Source organism: Cygnus olor, chromosome 24 (genome assembly GCF_009769625.2).
Source record: "Cygnus olor isolate bCygOlo1 chromosome 24, bCygOlo1.pri.v2, whole genome shotgun sequence".
Lineage (NCBI taxonomy): Eukaryota > Metazoa > Chordata > Aves > Anseriformes > Anatidae > Cygnus > Cygnus olor.
The window spans coordinates 1,490,376-1,509,148 of NC_049192.1; the positions used below are offsets into that span (position 1 = coordinate 1,490,376).

At 43.4% G+C, this 18,773-nt stretch overlaps 1 long non-coding RNA gene across 1 annotated transcript in view; it reads left to right on the forward strand.

Moving 5' to 3' along the window:
* The first annotated feature begins 9,833 nt into the window (after positions 1 to 9,833).
* Positions 9,834 to 18,773, forward strand: part of LOC121059130 — a 133,722-nt gene continuing 124,782 nt past the window's right edge. The window contains exon 1 of the long non-coding RNA XR_005814441.1: positions 9,834 to 9,977. This is a non-coding gene — a long non-coding RNA (uncharacterized LOC121059130). The remainder of the gene's footprint in view (positions 9,978 to 18,773) is intronic.

Genomic DNA, 18,773 nt, shown 5'->3' on the forward strand with positions numbered 1-18,773 from the left:
TCTCAGCTTCTCTTTCCATCCCACTGGAAGAAAGAATGAGCAGAGATTGTGAAAGCATCAGGATGAGTAAGTTAAATAGTCTGTAGCAACTTTTTGGTTGTGCTGTTCTTGTCAGAGAGTAGACAGCATGTTTGGAACATTGCAGGAGGCGACAAAGAAAATGGATTTGAGATCAATAAAGATAATATCAGATGCATGGCTGTAAAATGTCAATAAGATCCTTGACAAGTTTATGTGGCTGTTGATAGCAATAGATGTCAACATATTTGGTAGTTCAAATACGTAAAACATTAATTACCAATAATAACTTGCTGAGGAAAGAAGCTAAGGCATGGCGAGGGCATTGGAATGTCTGTTATGTCTCTGGCAGAGATTGTTTAGCTGCTGGAAAAGGTGGTTGCTACACAGGACAGTTACAAAGTCTAGCATTTTATATGAAAACAGAAATATAAACAGTTAAATTACTGAGATGAATTCTAGGATGGGTAATAAATAAATAATTTATGGGCATGATCTATTAGGGAAATGAGGGACATCAGTGGACAGCAACATAAAGTAACAGTGTTAAAGCACTAAAGCTGCAGACTAGCACAGAATTTATATTTTCAACAGGAAATTGAATATAACTGAACTTGTGCAAGTGCAATAGAATAGGATTTGGAAGCAATTAATCGTTGTGGAAACAACACTAGTTGTGTAATGTTTTCATGTTTTCCAATATCAAATCATTAGATAGAAATATAGGGAAATAAAAGCAACATAGGTAATTTGAGTTTGTAAATGTTATTTAATCCCACAATTCACATTTTCCCTCCAGGATGCTTTTGCTTTAGCTAGAGCTATGTACTAAGCAGAGTTACTGAAGGACATTCCAAGCATAGTATCTGCAACGTTGCCATTAGACATTTTCAGTCCCTCTCCTTGCCCTTTTTCCAGTAAGCACATAAAAACTTCAAGAGGTGCATGTCAGCCAGACTCCGTGAGGTATTATATCCATGTTTGGATATAGGATGTATAGAATGGAAAACATAGGTCTTAATCCCATCTCCCCAGCTCATGAAGTTAGGAGGAGGAACAGACAGAGTTGTTGAAACATTGATATTTTGAAATTGGGACTTAAGTTTATTGACATCATTGCATAAGGCAGGCTTATTTCCTCTAGATGTGTATTGGTCTTTGATAATAGGTTATATGTGAAATCCCTTGGCAACTGCACGAAGAGAAAGTGTGAAGCGGTTCCATAAGGTTCCCAGATTTTCTCATTTGTAAAATAGGTGTTCTTTTGTTCGGCTTCATGATTCACAGTCCTACATACCGTATTCCTGACGATGTGCTGCGCTGTCTGTGCTGCATACCGTGTGTATGTTCGTGGTACTGTGGTGAGGGGAGGTGCCACTCACGAGGAGCTAACAAGGAGCACGGTTGTGTTTCAACATTGTGGAGGTAGAAATATACCTAGAGAACTGAAGGTAGTGCAGAAATTTTGAAAATCAAACCCAATTAACATCTGGTCCTAATCTGTTTCCACGGAGAGAGAGCACTGATAGAAAAGGGAACTCAGCAGCTTCCCAATCCTTTCCAGGGGCCTTACACATCTGTGCCATTTTCAAAGACGGTGACAGATGCCACGTCTGGGCGAACGCAGGAATGAAGAGAGGAAGAACAGGGCTATGTGCTTGCGTTTTAACCACCTGACGGCAACACCCAAATTTGTCTTTTTACTTGGTTCAATCACAGAACAAGTCTGATAAGAAAAATTTAAGGCTACTCAAGTGTGTGGCCATGAAGGAGGAGCTGTAATTTTTCTCCTCTGAGGTCATGTTGATACACCTTTCTGCAGGCACAACAAACAGTGGAAAAAGTACTGGTGGTTTTTCTTGAAATTTCGTTGTAATTCAAGACACTATTTTTTTGAAGTCCCTTCAACCAGGAGGAGTAATAAAGGGTAAATTCTCAGTGGTTATCTACATATTTTTTTTAGAATAGGGAATATCCGTGTGCCTCTGACACACCCAGCCTGATGCCCTTCTCCAGGTGTGAGGACAGCATGAGAATCACTGGCAATCCTATTTTCCGGGGTACTGAACAGTCGCAGTTTCTAGTGGCTGCAAATGGAGCCACACATTCTCAGTGTATCTGAAAATGAAGATACACTTGCTGGTCTGCCTAGTCTGTACACTACCATTTAAAATAAAGATGTCTGGTGCTTCCTAAAACTAAAACTTTTAGTTTTTAGTTTAGTTTTAGTTTAAAGTTTGCTAAAACTTTGTTCAGGTGCTTGATTCTGATTTAGAGGAAAGCCTTTGACATCTTGCAGAGCCCTAGTGAGGCTGTGTGCTAGAAGGGGTTGAAAAACCAGAGACCTTGTATGAAGCCAAATGTTGAGGTCTTTTCACATTTTCCCTATTTGGTAAAAGAGCTTTCTCGTATGCTTTTTCACTTGCCACCCTCCCCCATTGCCTTTCTCCCTCCCGAGCGTAGGTAGGCACACATTTTGATTGAGGTTTAATCTCCTTTCTTCCTTCCTTTGCAAACCCACCTCCTCCCTTGCCCAAGGCGATCTGTCAACTCAGACGCATCACAAATCAACCTGACAGAGGAGATCTCCCCTGGAGCGAGGCACTGGGAGCTGCGCTCCCGCCGATTCTCAGATAGGGAGGGTGGGGTGCGTTTTCCACATAAAACCCAGGCGCAGCTAAATGGAAGTAAATTTCCATTCCTCACTCGCCTTTGTTTCGAACTTCTGCTTTCAGCAAGGCGAATCCACAACCTCAAGAGGATGTGCAGGAAGGTACACAAATGCAGGGAGGTTTGGAGAGGTGCAGTGGCCAAGGTCAGGTGAACTGCAGTGGCCGTGCTTGGGCTCTTCGCAGCGCTGGGGGTTGTTCACGCGTCTGTCGCTGCCTTCCATAGTGCTGCTGAGCTGAGGGTCTCAGACTACAAAAAGCTGAACAAACTTCCCAAATCGACCATGACTTGAGCACCCGTTATGCTGATAGAGAAGCTGAGGGTGAAAGAAAGTGAGAAAGATGTTCGAGATGAGAACATAAAGGGTCGTGTGATTTTCTGTTTTACTCTTTCTCAGCATTAAAAGTGCAGAGAAGTCGCTGAGATGCTGCTCAGCCCTGACAGTAACACAAACCAGCTCAACTCTCTGCTTACCCTTGGACCTAAATCTGCAGCTGTTCCGGCCTTAGGCAGACGGCTCATCCCTGGTTCAAGGAAAAGGACCAGGTCTTCCTTGGTTTTATGGGCATAATGTTGTTACTACTGCAAGGAAAAAAAGTGAGAAAGTAGCCTTAACTGGCATTGCTTTTTTGGGACTTTTTCAGGGTGGTGGGAGAGCCTGCTCAAGCATCCTCATGAGAACAGGCTAAGATACACCATGAAAATGTAAACATCTCCTTCCTTTCCTTAAAAGCCTTACTTTTACCCATAAGTTGGTTAGAGTGTTTGCAGGAACATTTCCTCACCTAGTTAAAGCCAGTAAAAACCTCTTACTACAGATCTGAGAACCTCTACGTGATCCCTTTTCCAAAAATACATCGCCATCAATGCATGGCTTCGGAAGTTGCTCCTGTTTGTATCAGCGAAATAAAGCACTTGGAGCAAGACACAAGAAAGAGAAGGAAAGGAAACGAGGCCGCTCCCGATCAGCTTCACATGGCAGACGGTTTCGTGCGAATCCTGGAGTGCCAACAGGCTGACCAGCCATTGCAAAACCTGCTGCTGATTCAATGGTTTTCGGAGGCAGAGTTCTTTCAAGTGCATAACCTCTCCTGTGATTTGGGGAAGTGAAACTGCACCCATTATCTAGATTTAGCCAGAAGTTGAACACTTACCATGTTTGATTTATTAGTTTTATAAAATGCAAGGTCTTTAATGTTTAGTGCTTGGAGCACACCGTAATTTTAGCTACATTATTACAGTTGTTGACCAATGTATGAATTATCTTCAAAGACTTTTGAGTTCCTCTTAGCTAGCTTTCCCACTCCAGCTACCAAGTCAAAGGAACCAGGAAGGTCTCTTCTTTCAAGGAAAGAAGCAAAGTGTCACAGGTCAAATGTATGTGAATGGTCTGGAAACACAGCCAGCAGAAGCCCCAGCGAAAGCACAAGAACTATTTGTTAGCTCAGGAACCATTACCAGTACTATTCACAATATGTAACTTTAATGCTTCATGACTAGGTTCTTAGAAATGCGTTGTTAGTCCCAAAATCCTAGAAAAGAAGTGGCCACATTAAAAATATCTATCAGCTAGCCCCTTTGGTAAGTTCACTGGACCATGTAGGCTAAACTCGTGTCTGAATGCAAGTATCTCTCCAAGCCACATCTGAAATGGCAGCACGGCAGATGGGTGTTTGTGCTACTTGTCCCTGCTTAGCCTTTCCTCAGAGCACTTTGCCTTCAGGAACTGTCACAATGAAAACTATTCCCACCAGAATTAAATGCATTTAAAGTCATTTTTGGAAATTGTCTGGGCACAGCCTACTGTAAAAATGAGATGGCACAGAGCTGATTAAATAATGTTTATGCAAATACAAATGTTGTCAGGGCGTTGTTTTCTTATTCTTCAAGATCCAGCTTGTCAAAGACTTTGGCTAAGTGTCAGGTTCATTGAGCTCAACCGAGCTAGTAGGAGCTTGATTTGGGGTGGGCAACTGCCAGAACCCTGCAGAAACTTTTCTCCGGTGCATCTCCTTCCCATCTCCAACCTCAGCAGTCTGTGGGGCCTCCAGACTCTCCACCCATAGATCTTGCTGCTCCACTGACATCGTAGAGTTCCACTTTTCACCTCCTCTTTCACCTGGGTACCTTAAAAGTCCCACGCTGTTCAGGCATGGTGTCTATCATGAAGTAACAGCAGCCCTGTTTTGGTTTTTACAATGCTTTGGTCCCTCCGATGCTCAAGTAGGTAGTTTGCTTGTTGGGTGAATATTGGCATTGCTAAAGCCACGATATCAGGAAATCACTGACGGGTGCTAAGAAGACAGATGCCTGCAGCAGCCTTGGGATATACAGATTCCTGCATGACGAGGAATTCAGAGGCTTTTAGGTGAATTGGGCGATATGAGGAATAGTTTTCAAAGATATTAAAGTGACTTTCTAATCAGGAGAAAGATGCTGGATTGGATCTTAGTGGAAGTACTAATAAATTCTACCCAAATTGGCAAACGGCAGTGCCTTTCACTGATCCACATTAATTTCCACGCAGCACATTCTAGACTCCTAAGCAGACGACTCCCTTTTTCACAAATAGCGTGAAAAGTCCTTGATGTCATTAGTCATCAGAGGAAATATTTGCGTAACCGCTCCGAATTGAGCGTGTATTTGCCTGCATTTTTATGATGCTTTGTCTGAATATTCTTTTAAACAACAGTTCATTTGTGCAAGTGCTCCAGGAGAGGGTACAAGAGACGTTCTGACTCGTGGGTACTATTGAAACTAATTCCAAGCTCTCATTTGAACAAATGTTTGCAAATTCTTTTCTATGGTATTTACACAGTTCTGATCTAAGCTTCATTAGCTCAGCAGATTCATTTCTGTGCTGTGACACCTACCTGGCCAGCTGGAACCTCTGAATATTTTCTTGTGGCATTTTCGAGGGGAACCCTGGGGAGAGTCAGCCACTCGCTGATAAGACATGCAGAAGTGGTGAAGTGTGCATCTCTTGGTGTTGTTCTCTGCTGATGAGCCACATCTGAAAGGACCACTTCTCGTGGTATTTCTGCCCAAAGCAGTTCTGTATCCTTCGTAAATGCAGTTTAAAATCAGAAAATAAGTCAACTTTTGTAGGTATATATAGTTTTCCTTGTACATAGAGTCTATTACCGGTAGCATAGCAGTCTGGGAGTCACAGCAGTGTGTTCAGATAGACACAGAAAATGACAAAATGACAAATGTGTTTTTCTGTGCAACTTGCAAGGGTAGAAAAGAGCTATAACGGGTCATTAGTGTGTGCCCTACGGACCCATGAAGTTCAGGTGAATTAGATAGAAATGAGTCCTTCTCCCCGCATTGCGTATATATCTCGTTTAGATATTTGTAAAACTAGCTGAACACATAGATAGGTAATAGTCCATGTAGCTGCTTTTTGCCATTTTTAAATGGTTTTAGGTGCCTGCCTGAAATAGGCACTCATAACACAGGCCTAGAGCTTGAATCTGATCTCACTGTAGTTGCACTGGCAAAAGACCATTGTCTCCTGAGTGCTAACAGTGGTTTTGGTTTTGCCATGCTGGGAATAACATCAGAATATATACCTGATACTGGGCTAGGTAGTGGTGTGAAATGAAGACTGAATGTGCTAAGGCTCTGATGAGTGGCCTCACCTGCGTACCTCCACCATACACCTTTGCTAAATTGCAGGTAGCCCTTATACGAGTGGGTCTTCTGTAGGCGAATCTGTGTAACAGAGCAGTGGGGTTATCTGTACAATTTTTGTTTTTACTGCTTTGAGTAGTACTCTGCGATGTCAGGAGAATTTTATCACAGAATTTTTCTTTGAAATGAAAAACATGTGCTGCAGGTGAATGTTTGAATTGGTCCAGAACCCAATAAATCAGAAACGTGGAACACAGTAGTTATTGTTGTTTGTATTTGTCTTTTTTCCTGAATACTTATGGTCTTGGCCAACACTGGAAACAGAACTACATCCCAGAGTGTGTTTCCTATATTATTTTGTCCGGTTTAAACTTCTCGGTAGGAATCAGACTTCAGAATGCAGTTACGATACTGCCGAATCTCAGCTGCCTGGATTTGAATCTCAAGTCATCTCTTCCCACTAACTACTCGGTTGGTTCAGATTTAAGCTTCAGGCTTTGGCCCTTCTCAACCTTCTAAAAGCATGCTTTAATCTCCTGAAAATCATGAGCCTGATAGCTCCTGGGTGCTTTAATTAAGTGAAATGAAAGACGTTAATTTCCATAAATAGAAGAGCTTCCAAGAACAGCACCGGGGTTCCAGCCCAGCCACCCACCCGAACACGCGCTGTGAGAACAACCTCAGCCTAATTAACGCTCCCTGGAGGAGGGAGCAAGGGTGGCTTGAACTTTATCCTGAAAGATGCCACTGATACGGTAATGAGAGAAAAGGGAGAGCGGGTTTTGAGCGCCCTGTCAATGTGATAAAGAGCAGGGAAGATGGAAAGCACTTCTTTTATCTACCAAGTGCTCTTAGTAGAGCATGTGGCACCAGCAGCGCCAGTACCACCAGCACCACCAGCACCACCAGCACCAGTACCACCAGCACCAGTACCACCAGTACCACCAGTACCACCAGCACCACAAGCCCAGCCCCAGCTCTGGCCCAGCCTGACTGATGTGACTCCTTTTGGCCAGGTCATGATTCTGAGTCAATACAGACATCTAGTGGCCGGAGAGCTGGAAGCCACTTGGTTCCTTGGGGAAGTTCTCTGCTTGCACCATCTTCCTTTCCTATTTTTTCTTATTTCTTTATTTACTTTAAAGAAGACAAAAGCAAGATCTTAACGTGGATCCTTATCTATGTGCCACATTTCCTTTGGTCTTAATTTGCCTTGAGCAGTTCTTAAGCTTTATTGTGGGAACACTGAAGTGAAAATTCTAGGCTATTTTCATAGGAATCCAGATCCTCTTCTGGAAACTCAACATTATCTCATCATTGCCACTGAAAGCAATTTGTGCGAACTGAAAACTTTATCTGTGCCGAGCAAATGAGGTTAAAAATTGCTTAATACAAAGCTGCTAAAAGACAGGGACCCCCAAAGAAGAGTGAGGTATATTATGAGATCATACAAATGGGGAGCTACTACTAGAGGGCTTACCAAGAACTCTTCCAGTAGCACCAGCAAAAAGCAAGGCAGGAAGCTTCTTGTTCAGTCTGGTTGCATCTGGTTTTGTCCTATCCAACACACCTGTCCCTGTTCCCCAGGAATGGATGCCTAGACTTATTTATTCTCATAAGTGGAAAAATATGATTTTCACATTGATTGTTGTAAGCCCTGAAGTCCCAGTGTGCCAATGGGTTTTTATTCTGGCAGCCAGCATAGCATGTTTGGCTACTTTCAAGTTACAAAATTAAACTGTGTCATCTCTGCTACCTATGCAGCCATACTGGCTTTGGCAGCGGCAGAGGATGCATCTGCTCTGCAGAATCCAGAATCCTTATTCGTGCTGCTGGAGGCAACAACTGAATTTGGCAAAGGGTGCTCCGTCATCAAAATGCAGCAGATCAAAATCCCAAGTACTTTTACCCCCATGCTGTAGAATGTTCTTCTAAGCTGGAATCCAGATTTGAATAGTAAAAACTCCCTGATTTGGAAGTATTCACGTTTCAAGCTCGTTTCAAGAAAGGAGAGAAAAACATGAATAGGATGAATTGAGCCTGGTGATGTGAAATCAGGGCTACAGTTAAAGCACTGGGGCAGCATTAAAATTCTATGCTTAACACTATCAAACCAGTTGCTAGAGCAGTTTGAGAAAATTTATTTTGTGGCTAGTGGTTATTTCTTTGTGCTAATGAAATGGGCATTTTTCTTCAGTGAATTGAATCACAGCTAATTGAGTAGCAATCAGCACAGGCCCCCAAGTTCAGATAAATGTTGCCTTCCTAATGCTTTGTAGAAATGCAGAATCCATTAACTATCTTCAAATGAGATAATTTTTTTAAAAATTAGTAGAGTCTTAGCAAACCATTACAGACAGCATTTGTGCTGTCACAAAGAACTTTCCTATTTACTTAACACTGGGAGGGGAAATTTATTTTCAATTAGTTCAAGTGCTCTTAGGTTTTACGGTTTGTTTTTATATTCCAGACAGAAATATGAGTTTCTCGTAGGTGAGTAGGCCTGTCTTTGTTCAATTCATAATTTTCTTTCTTATGTGTTCATAGAAGGCAACAAGTTACCCTGCTGATAGCCACTGATTCATCTCAATGAGTCTAAAGTACTGGGAAACTTTTTTATTGCAAATCTGCCTTTGCTTTTGCACCCAGCCTGTACCTAAAACCAACTCAGCTCCATTCAGCAGTGCTAAATTGCCTTCTGAAAGAGCCCCAAACCTCTCTCTGTAATTCTTGATGCTCACAAGCTTGATGATTTACACCAGCATTTCCTCCCGGTGACATTCAGTTGCAGGGCTCAGTCTGTCTGCTAGGAGGGGCTGGGAGCCCCTGCCCGCCCCGTCAGCGCTCAGACCCTTGCATCCCATCAGGCCCCCATTGGGACCACAGGGAGAGAAACCTGAATTTATCTCCGTGGCAGCTTAAGAGAGCTCACGAAGTAGCCAAAAATTTGGGGCGTAGGGAGGGGCAGGATGGAGCCAGTGGCTGAGAAATAAACAAAATAATGTGCTGATGTGTTGTAGAAGAATGGATTTATGGCTTGTGACACTCCTAAAATATCTTTATGTAATAATGAAAACTTCATTATCCAGCCCTGTGCCGAAGTGTTGCCATGGGCCCGCTGCAACTCCCTGGGAAGATCTTTCATCCTGACAGAAGTTCTAAATTACAGCATTAGTGCTCTAACGGAGAGGAAGTTATGGCCTATTTTGTCTGTCCAGGGAAATGAGACACACATTGCTATGGAGTAGGTTATTGAAATCTAATCACTGAGAATATTAAAAATAGGATAGCAAAAAAAAAAATATTCTGTGTGAGCACTGGGGATAAATTAAGTGATAAACCTTGAGTGTTTACCGGAGTTTCATTATTTTATGAAAAAGTGATTCATCTTTATTACAGTTGAGGCGATTATGTTTCACATCATTAAGGAGGCAATGCATGGAGACCGTAAAGCTAATTTTCAGTCCAACTATCAGAACACATTATGTTTTTATTTTTATCACAGGTATTGCAACACCCTCTGTGACTGCGTGTTCTGACCTCCAGAAACGTTTGATCCATAATGTTTTAGAGACAATGAAGTAAAACCAACATGTGCTCACCAACTAATCATCAGCATCACGTGTGCTTGGGCTGCTGGTCCTGATGTCCAGGTAAGAGGTCTGTTATTTGGATTACAGCCATGATGCCAGGCCTGAATGTGCAACCTCAGCTGGTCTGTCCTCTCTGACTGCTCTAACCCCTTGGCTGAATGACTGGGAATAAAAAATCTTGCCTGTATTTGTAAGCAATCGAGCAGCCCTGCTCGATTATGTAGCACTGCTTGGGAAGTTTAGTTTTGTTTTAATTATTGTGCGTTTGTGTGAGTCCTTCTTCTGGTCTTCTTACACAGGCTGGATTTTGCTTTGCATTTTGGCAGATCCAAACCCATCAGTTCCTCACAGTTCCCAGGCAAACACGTGCTGCTTTGTATCAAAATGTTGTAAAACTTTCCCAAGACTTGTGGCTTGGGGTATGCAGAACCATCTGGAACCCGACAAGCTTTGCCTGGCTTCCTCTGGCTGCGAGAGCTTCACTTGGCCCCCGTAGTTCACAGACAGCCACACTCCTGAGGTTACTCCTCGTTGCAGCGCAGAAGTAATGTAACTGCAGAGTTGCAGTTAGAGTACTTCTGGGAACACTCATTTTAGCTTTTAAGTGGTTTTGCTGGGCTAGTGTCCCTGTGCAAGTCCAGGTTCCAAAAATACCACAGTGAAGGTGATTACTGGCAAAAGCCTTTGCTAAAAGGGCAAAATTTAAATAAACACTTGAACATATTCATAGGAAATTAATCTGGAATTTACATTTGTAAATATTCCTGTTGAAATCTCTGGGAGATCACCGAGAAACTCTGATCCAGTCATGGCAGAGTTTAAACATCTGTGTAAGGGACAGAGCATGACCTGCAGCCCTCAGGGCCCGTTGCTCAGTCCAGAAATTCAGATTCATTTTCTGACGTAGGTACTACACAGGCTGAGTAGAGCAGCTTTTGTGTACAGAGCTTGTTCCTGAAATGCATTTCCTTGCTTCGTGGGGTCCCCTCTGCTGCCCAGCAGTTCCCATGTCCACCTCAGCCACCTCCTCAGGGACCCACTTTTGTCTCTGGGCTCCCTGCAGTTTTATCGTGCCATTTCATGACAAAGCCGAGTGAAGAAAGGTGTTGATGCAGGACCCCCAAATGCTGAACGAGTGCAAGAGTTCAGTGAGGGTAGAGCACCCTCTCTAGCATGGCCCTGGTAGGACACTCCTGAGCACCGTGATGGGACTGCCGTAGCCTCCATCCCTGCCTTCTCACCGATGCCTCTGCCACAAGAGCTATCAAGGAAACCCTGATTCAACCTGTGCAAAGAGGAAAAGTCTGATTACAAGGTAATTGCAAGAGCAACATGTATCTTCTATTGGATTTTCTGAAAGAAAACACACTGGTGTAAAGGGCACATACGGGTGTATGTATCGCACAGAAACCCGAGTTCAGTGCCAGCGCTGCTCTCTGGTTATCACGGAGAAAGGTGGGTTGAGGAGCATACCTTTGGGACAGGAGAAAGAGCAAATTGTGTCGCTCCAACAACAGGCTCTGAGTTACCTGTGTGAGCACGAGTGGCCCAAGGAATCCAAAGGTCTGACCTTGTACAAGGATGCTATGCTTGGGAGGACATCGATCCACTCCTTGTGCCAGGCAGTACTAAGGTATGCCCTCTGTGTAGATAGGGTGTGCCTGTACAAAGAAACAGCCCGTGTATAAGACACAGCATAGAGGCTGTTGTGTAGATAATAATGCAGGTATGTTCGTTGTCCGATAACATTTCTGAGGACAGGGATCTGCAGATTAAGGTTACTGTTGGTATCTTCCAGTGATACAAGTGGCAACAGGGGACCAGTCTGCGAATTATCTGCGCGTGTTATGCAGACCAAGAAGAGGTAATTGCAAGGAATGTCTCGGTCAGGATTTTGAAACAGATAACAACATCACTGCAATAAAACACAAACGCAGTAGAGAGAATATACTGCTCCTGGTATCTGGTTAATCAATGGACTGTGAAGAGGCTGAAGTGATGAACTGGCTATAATCAGGGCTAATTTTATGCAATATAATATGTTCATAGCATCACTCTATTTAAAAACAATTTTAACTGATTTTTTAAAAGTGTAAAGTCATTTGGCACTGCTCAGTTTCAATACATACCTTAAAACAGATGAGGAAGGCAGGAACATATCCTTATGATACATGTATAATTTAAACAATATCATCAACTGAGTATTGATTGCTGAGTAATGTGCTTATTAATTAATAGGTGTCTTCATGTTAAATACATTTCTCAGAGCTGTTCTGGGACCATTTAATAAGATAAATAGTGAGGTGTAGCACAGTACTTTGTCATTAAATATATGTCACATCAGAAAGAAACGTAAACCACATGCCTTGAGTAGCGGTTTGCTGGAATGTGCCACAGAACAGCTGATCACGGAGGCTGCCAGAGAACAGGGTGGTACAGTGACAGAACCCAACAAAGATTGGTCCAAAATGAAAAATTAAGCTGCCTCTCACCCAAATTTCAGACAACTTTTGCCTCTTGGTTCTGCTTATCAAAAAAAATGCCCTCTGTTTTCTAAATTACACCAAAAAAGCCTACCAAACACAGGGGAAGCCAGGAAGGACCTTATTCTGCTGCTCTCATTTATTATACTACTGCACTTACGGATGCCACGATAAAACCAGTGCAGAGAAAGAGGTGGGAGTCCTAGAAACAAATGTTTAGTATGGATCATCAGTATATTCCTGCAGCAGTGAGGATGCAAAGAAACCAGCCATAAAGTTGGTGACGGTCACAAGCCCATTGCTTTTGACCTGTGTTTTTTGTACGCCCTGTAGCAGTCTGTGCATCCCCTGCTGGCTGGCTGTTCCCTTAGCAGGCCAGATGCTCAGCCGGCAATTACCCCTTACTCTATCTGCAGGCATCCACTGCTTTGCTATTATTGTCTTCTTGGTTTTATTTGCTATGTAAAGGCAGGTTACAACCCTCTGGCTGGCACCCAAATATCTTCAATTCCTTTCCTGGGTAAATTATTTCCTGTCTTCCATTATTCCTAGCAAAGTTGTTAAAACTCACTCCTGACAGTTCCTGTCTGTGGCAGCGAAAGAAACCTCCCCCTCAGTGTTGAGCCAAGCACCTGCTTGTTCAGTACTTCTCCATCCCGCTCGCATCGCATCCACCAACCTGCTGTGCTTCACATACGAAGCAGATCTCTGAAGAGTACAGATGAGAGCTTGCACATCTCACACGCACGCCGTATCCAATTTTCTTTACTCCTTCTACTCTCTTGTGTGCTGAGCGGACTTTTCCACTGACTGTTTGATTGATGGATATTCAAAAGGCATCTTTATGAGCCCTATAAATAATCCCTTAAAGGTTTTTCTTTTCTTCCTCCGTCAAAAGATGCCACTTGATCAGTTGTCCAAGCAGCGGTCCTGGTCACACCTCTCCGCCTGGTTGCTGTTTGAGCAGCGCCTGCTCTGTGCCTGCCTGGCCCTTGCCTGTGGCTTCGGGGCTGCCTGGCGTGCAGCATCGGGTGCGTGGCTGCGTTAGCCTTGCAGAGGATTGTTTTGTGCTTGGTTCTCTAAAGCTTAACTTGGCTTTTTTCATCAGCAGTTACTGGCACATAACGTGCATACTTTTTATTGGGGATGGGGTGGAAGCAGGGTCATATGAAATGGAGACAAATTTCCTGCTCTGAAGTTTGTCGTAAATTATAATTGAAAACTGAGTTATAAGCAGCAGGTAGGCAATCTGGTCAACAATCTTTTTTGCGTACCCGTAAAACCACACAGACTCCTTCCCAGCACCCAAAGCCGTCCACGCCTTTTGATCGAGCAGGTGCCCTGCTTTGCTAAAACAGAAGTGCTCTTACGTTGCAGTAAGGGGTGCGTTGCAAGAACCCTTACCAAACCCAAGACTTCTCTGGGTTGTAAGCAGCGTCAGAGTTGAGAGGAACCTGCAGTATGTATCGTGCCACCTGGCAGGCAGGACGAAGACCCTGACACTTCTGTGCCCCTTCACGGTGCCAGAAGGGGCTGAGCAGGCTGTACCGCCTCCAGCCTCCTCCATGCCCACACCTGCGGAGCAGGCCTGGCATGGCCCCGTTTCCCCCTTTGGCTAGCAGGTGCCCTCGATTTCAGTGGCCCTGTGCTGATCCACAGTTAGAGACCTGAGGGTCCTACACTAAATCCTGGGGCGAATGTGCAGAAGGGGATGTGCGGGGAGCTGCGAGCAGGGGCTGCGGAGCTGCGGGCACCGGGGCTCAGCCGCTCCCACCCGCGCCACTCTGCAGGTGCTGCAGCCAGCAGCCGGAATGGCTCCACTCCCCTTTTTAGACTCCAAGACTGTAATTCTAGCTGACACAGTGTGAAGTTTCATTTTTTTTTTTCAATTATTGCATGATTTATGGTGGGATGAGTTTAAAAGACACTTCCCTCCCTATGTTTTCATACCCACTGAGTTCATTGTTTGCAAGAAAAACTGTCGGGACAATAGAAGGACCAAAGTGCTGTCTCCTGAGCAATGTATCTAGCCATGCATTTTACAAGTATCGTACAACCTCTTTTTCATCATGGCTTTGATTAATATCTGGCTTTTAAAATATACAGGCTCTTTTCATAAGAGCCACTTTGTGTGTCTGCTATTTGCCACTTGACAATGAGAACTGGATCAGACTGGGCAGGTAGGAAACAGCAAGATGAATAAATGACAGAGCAGGTGCACATTAAATGTGACATCAGATACAACTATTGTTAGGGTAATTGAACAGAGACGTATATGATCCTGATGTTCGTTTACATGAGTGCTTCCTTACTCTGCTCAAACAGCATAAACAGGCCTTTGGAAAGAGCATAAATGATTCCTGTGGCCGTGTTACAGGTGGCGCAAAGGGACTTTACACCAGTGAGAGTCAGTCTGTACATATTTAAAATAAATAGATGTGCACATAAAAAAATAACCCCTATTATTACACAAGGATGCAGTGGGAGTACCAGGGGAATGGCTAAAGTAACAAAACTTGACACCAGTGATAATAAAAGAGGGAACTAAAGCAAAGAGATCACCCCAGCCTGCTGGGTTTTGAGTGCTTAATCAAAACTGACTTCTACTACTGCAGCTGCAAAAGAAATGTTTCTAGCTTCCCATTAATTTCCATACAATAACCCTCTAATGGGGGAGTTGCAGGGGAGAGGAGGGCGATCAATCTGCCGTAATGACACACCAGAGACTAAGGGAAAATGCAAACTTGGAGCAATTTCATGGCAGGTGCAACCTTGGAAAGTACAGCCATTTTTCTAAGTTAATTTGTTCCCCTGATATGTTTGAAATCCATATTTGTGCTTTAAAGGTCTAAAATGCAAGATGATTAAAAAATATAACCAGATTTTTGTAAGCTTTTCAACTGTATCAGGTGATATATTAAAGCCCCTCCTTGGAGCTAGGACAGCTCAATATCTTTTATCATTTGCTGCCAAAAAAAGGAATAGGATTGTTTATTCTAGCATTCAGTTTGTGTCTTTAGCCTTCCCATTTACCTCCCTAGCCTGATGCTCATTTGTTTCTCAGCTGAATTGATCCCTGGTACTATAGAAAGTAATAATAGTAATAATAATGCTAACTGTAATAGCAGTAATAATTATTATTATTGTTAGTAATATCAGTACTGTATAATGATAACGATCACTGTGGCTAAAAGTTTTAAAGCTCTTAAATGAGTTAATTTGTGAGGCACTTTGGGTGCCTTCCTCTTTTGGGTATTTCTGAAATTCCATCTACAAATCATAACAAAACAAACACCTTCACCCGGGGCAGATGCTGAGGCACAGAACTCATTTCATTTTGGGTCTTCTGCCCAGTTAACATCTTAGTAAAATCTGTGTTGATTTGAAGGGCCTCGCATTTTCATAACAGGGAAGAGCAGCTTTGGGGTAAAGGAGAGAATGAGCCGTTCCCTGACACTGTCTTCTGTAAGTTGGTGGGGAAAAACATGGAACCAGAGCACTGGGAGTGCCAGCCCAGGTTGTCGTCTGCACCGGTTGTGGATTGTCCGCGGAGACTCGTTTCTCGCAGCTTACCACCGCAGTGAGTTACAAGTACCCCTCTGTGAGCTTGGTGCACTTGCAATTCCCTGCTACGCTTTCCCCATGTTTTTTGACAGCTGCTGAGTTTGGGAAGAGACGCTCTTCCTTCTCCTGCGTATGCAGCCTAGCCCTGCCAGGGCCCAGGGGGCTCCGTCACAGCGCCCGCAGCCCTCTCATTTCTGTCCTCCCATCCCTGTCAGAGCTGCAGCCTATTCCTCTTTTCACCTTGTGATTTGGGCTTCTAAAAGCCAAACTCATTTATGCTGATTTCTGCTTTTCCTTTCTCTGCACTTAAGAGCTACAGCCACAATTTGGGAAGTATTGCATTTTAAAGCTCTGGGAAGCCAGGGGCTTTGCATGAGAATTGCATACCTGCTCTGCTCGGATGCCTTTGTACTTTCCACTGAGTACCTATCTGCATATTTAGATTTGTGTCTTTGTAATACAGCCCTTTGTGGCTGAAGTTAAGGTATATGCTTTTTTACCTGAAAGGAAGCTTATTCTACTGTGATGCTGCATTTAGGTGGTGTTTTTGGCATATGGAGCAGTTTCCTGTGATCAGCGACTATTCTTATGTTCTGATTTATGTATCATTCTAGGTGTACGCTCTTCCCCACCTGCCCCAGCTTAAAAATTCTGTATCAGCTACGCCTACAAACTGCCTTAAGTGCCTTGTGGCTTTTTCTGCTACCCTACTTGGCTTCCAGTAGCATGCTTAAGTAGATAAACAAAATAATTGATCGTCTAAATGAGATTGCAGGATTCATAAAGGTTCAATTACGTCTTCCTAAGTTTGGTCTCAAGTCAGTGTAATGAAGTATCTCCCTAATTCTCAGTACATCATCAAAATCAATTTATTGGAATCAGCTTCTCTGGAGAAGGTGGCCAGAGGAATCAGAAGTACGAAGCAGCAGCCACGAGAAGAAAGACCAAATACACTAGAGTTGAAAGGACAATCTCCTTTTCTGAGTAATTTCTCTACTGATTACAAACATAATTTGAGGACTATACGTTTTATCCTGAGGGCTTTTAAAGGCTTTTTTCTGACTTTCTTACTCTCACAGAGGAGCTCAGAAACACGACTGATTCAACAGAGCCGTCATTTTTGGCGCGGTTTGGCTGTACTTACTGTCAAATGTTCTTGTCAAAATCTCTAATGCTACAAAGCACTTCACTCCTCTTTCAGGTCCAACGGGTGAAGTAGGAGTGGGAGAGGTGGGTTTTAGAGCTCTTTAATGCAATGAAGGCACATACTATTTAAATAAGGAGAACAGATCTCGGGAATAAATTCCTAAGGGAATAGAGCAGATTCACTATCACTTGCAACCCTTAAATCCATGTCAGTCGTCTTGCTAAGTAATTTAATCACAGTTTGAGCGGGAACATGACACTGAATGTGCTTTTCTGCTATTCATGTGATTGAATTGGACCTCAGCTCCTTAAGGGAATAAGACAGGGTTTGGAAATTTGCAAGAAAAGTTGCAGAAAAAAAGTTTGCAAGAAAATATTCCTTTCAACTTTTGAAAAAAAAACTATTGGAGATGATAGGTTTTGAATACGTTTTGAAAAAAAACCAACTATTAGATGCTAAACTTTGGTTGCTGTCTTTCGTGCTTTATCTGTAGTATCAGATCCATCAAACCAGATTGGTTTGCTCCTGCAATATCGAGATACATCCAAGTAAGATGGGTCTGTTGTCTGTATCTGAGAGGCCAATTCAGAGAACAAGCTGCATGAAGAAAAGAGAGCTTGGGTCTGAATAGCGTTGGCAGGATATACAGTCCTCTCAGATCTGTTCAGTCAAAGCTTTTCCTTCCACTAGACCCTTTTCTCACTCTCTCTGGTGATTTAGGATGTGAATTTTTGCTCCTTGCCATATGTATTTACTACTCTGTAGCACCTGTGCTCTACAAAGTAAGGCATGCTCCTGCTGAAATTACGTGTCTGAAACTTCTCGAGTCTCTTCAGTGGAGACCAGATGTAGGAGCCAGCTCTGACATCCAGGCTCCCAGGCTCATGGGAACTATGCACCTTCAATCAGAGAGCACAGTATTGTCTTTTTCTTGGATTGGTTTTAATACTCCTCTCCCCATAAGATGACAAACCCACTCACTGTCCATCCAAAGGTAAGGATCTGTAAAAGGCAATTCAATTTTACAGGCCATAAAGTTTTATGTCCACTTCTTGCGTTTCTTCCCTTTTGTTTATGATTTCAGAAAAATCTCTCAGCCTGCAATCTATATTTTGCCTCTGAACATCCATAATGCAAAGCTGAATTCCAGCCACTTGCTCACAGAGGAAAGCAGAGCAGAACACCCAGCTGAGGTTGAAGCGTGGCTTTCTGGATGTGGGTGGCAGACGGGAAATTTGGGTTCTGTTCCCAAGCCAGATGCTCAGAGCCAGCTGGTGGTTGGAGGCAGGGAGACCAGCCTCAGGACAACCTTTCCTGTGGGTGCCATCAATTCTGCACCACTGTTCAATAGCTTCCCAAGTTATCTCACAGCAATAACGTTGCCATCCTGAAAGCAGTATTTGTACACAGAAGGTGGCGGTATTGAAAAAATCCAGATGCTCATTACACCCTTTCGGCAGTGAGGTCTGGAGTTTTCCCTTTGAATAGCTCCCATTTCCTCTTCTGAGAACGACTCTATGCATATACAAGGCCAAGATTAAAGACAGGGAAATACTGTGACATTTTAAAAAGATGTAAATAGAATAACTCATTTTGCCATCTAGGCAGGAGTCTCGGGTTTGACAAGTACTTGTGACTCTGTGGCTCACTCACAGCATTACT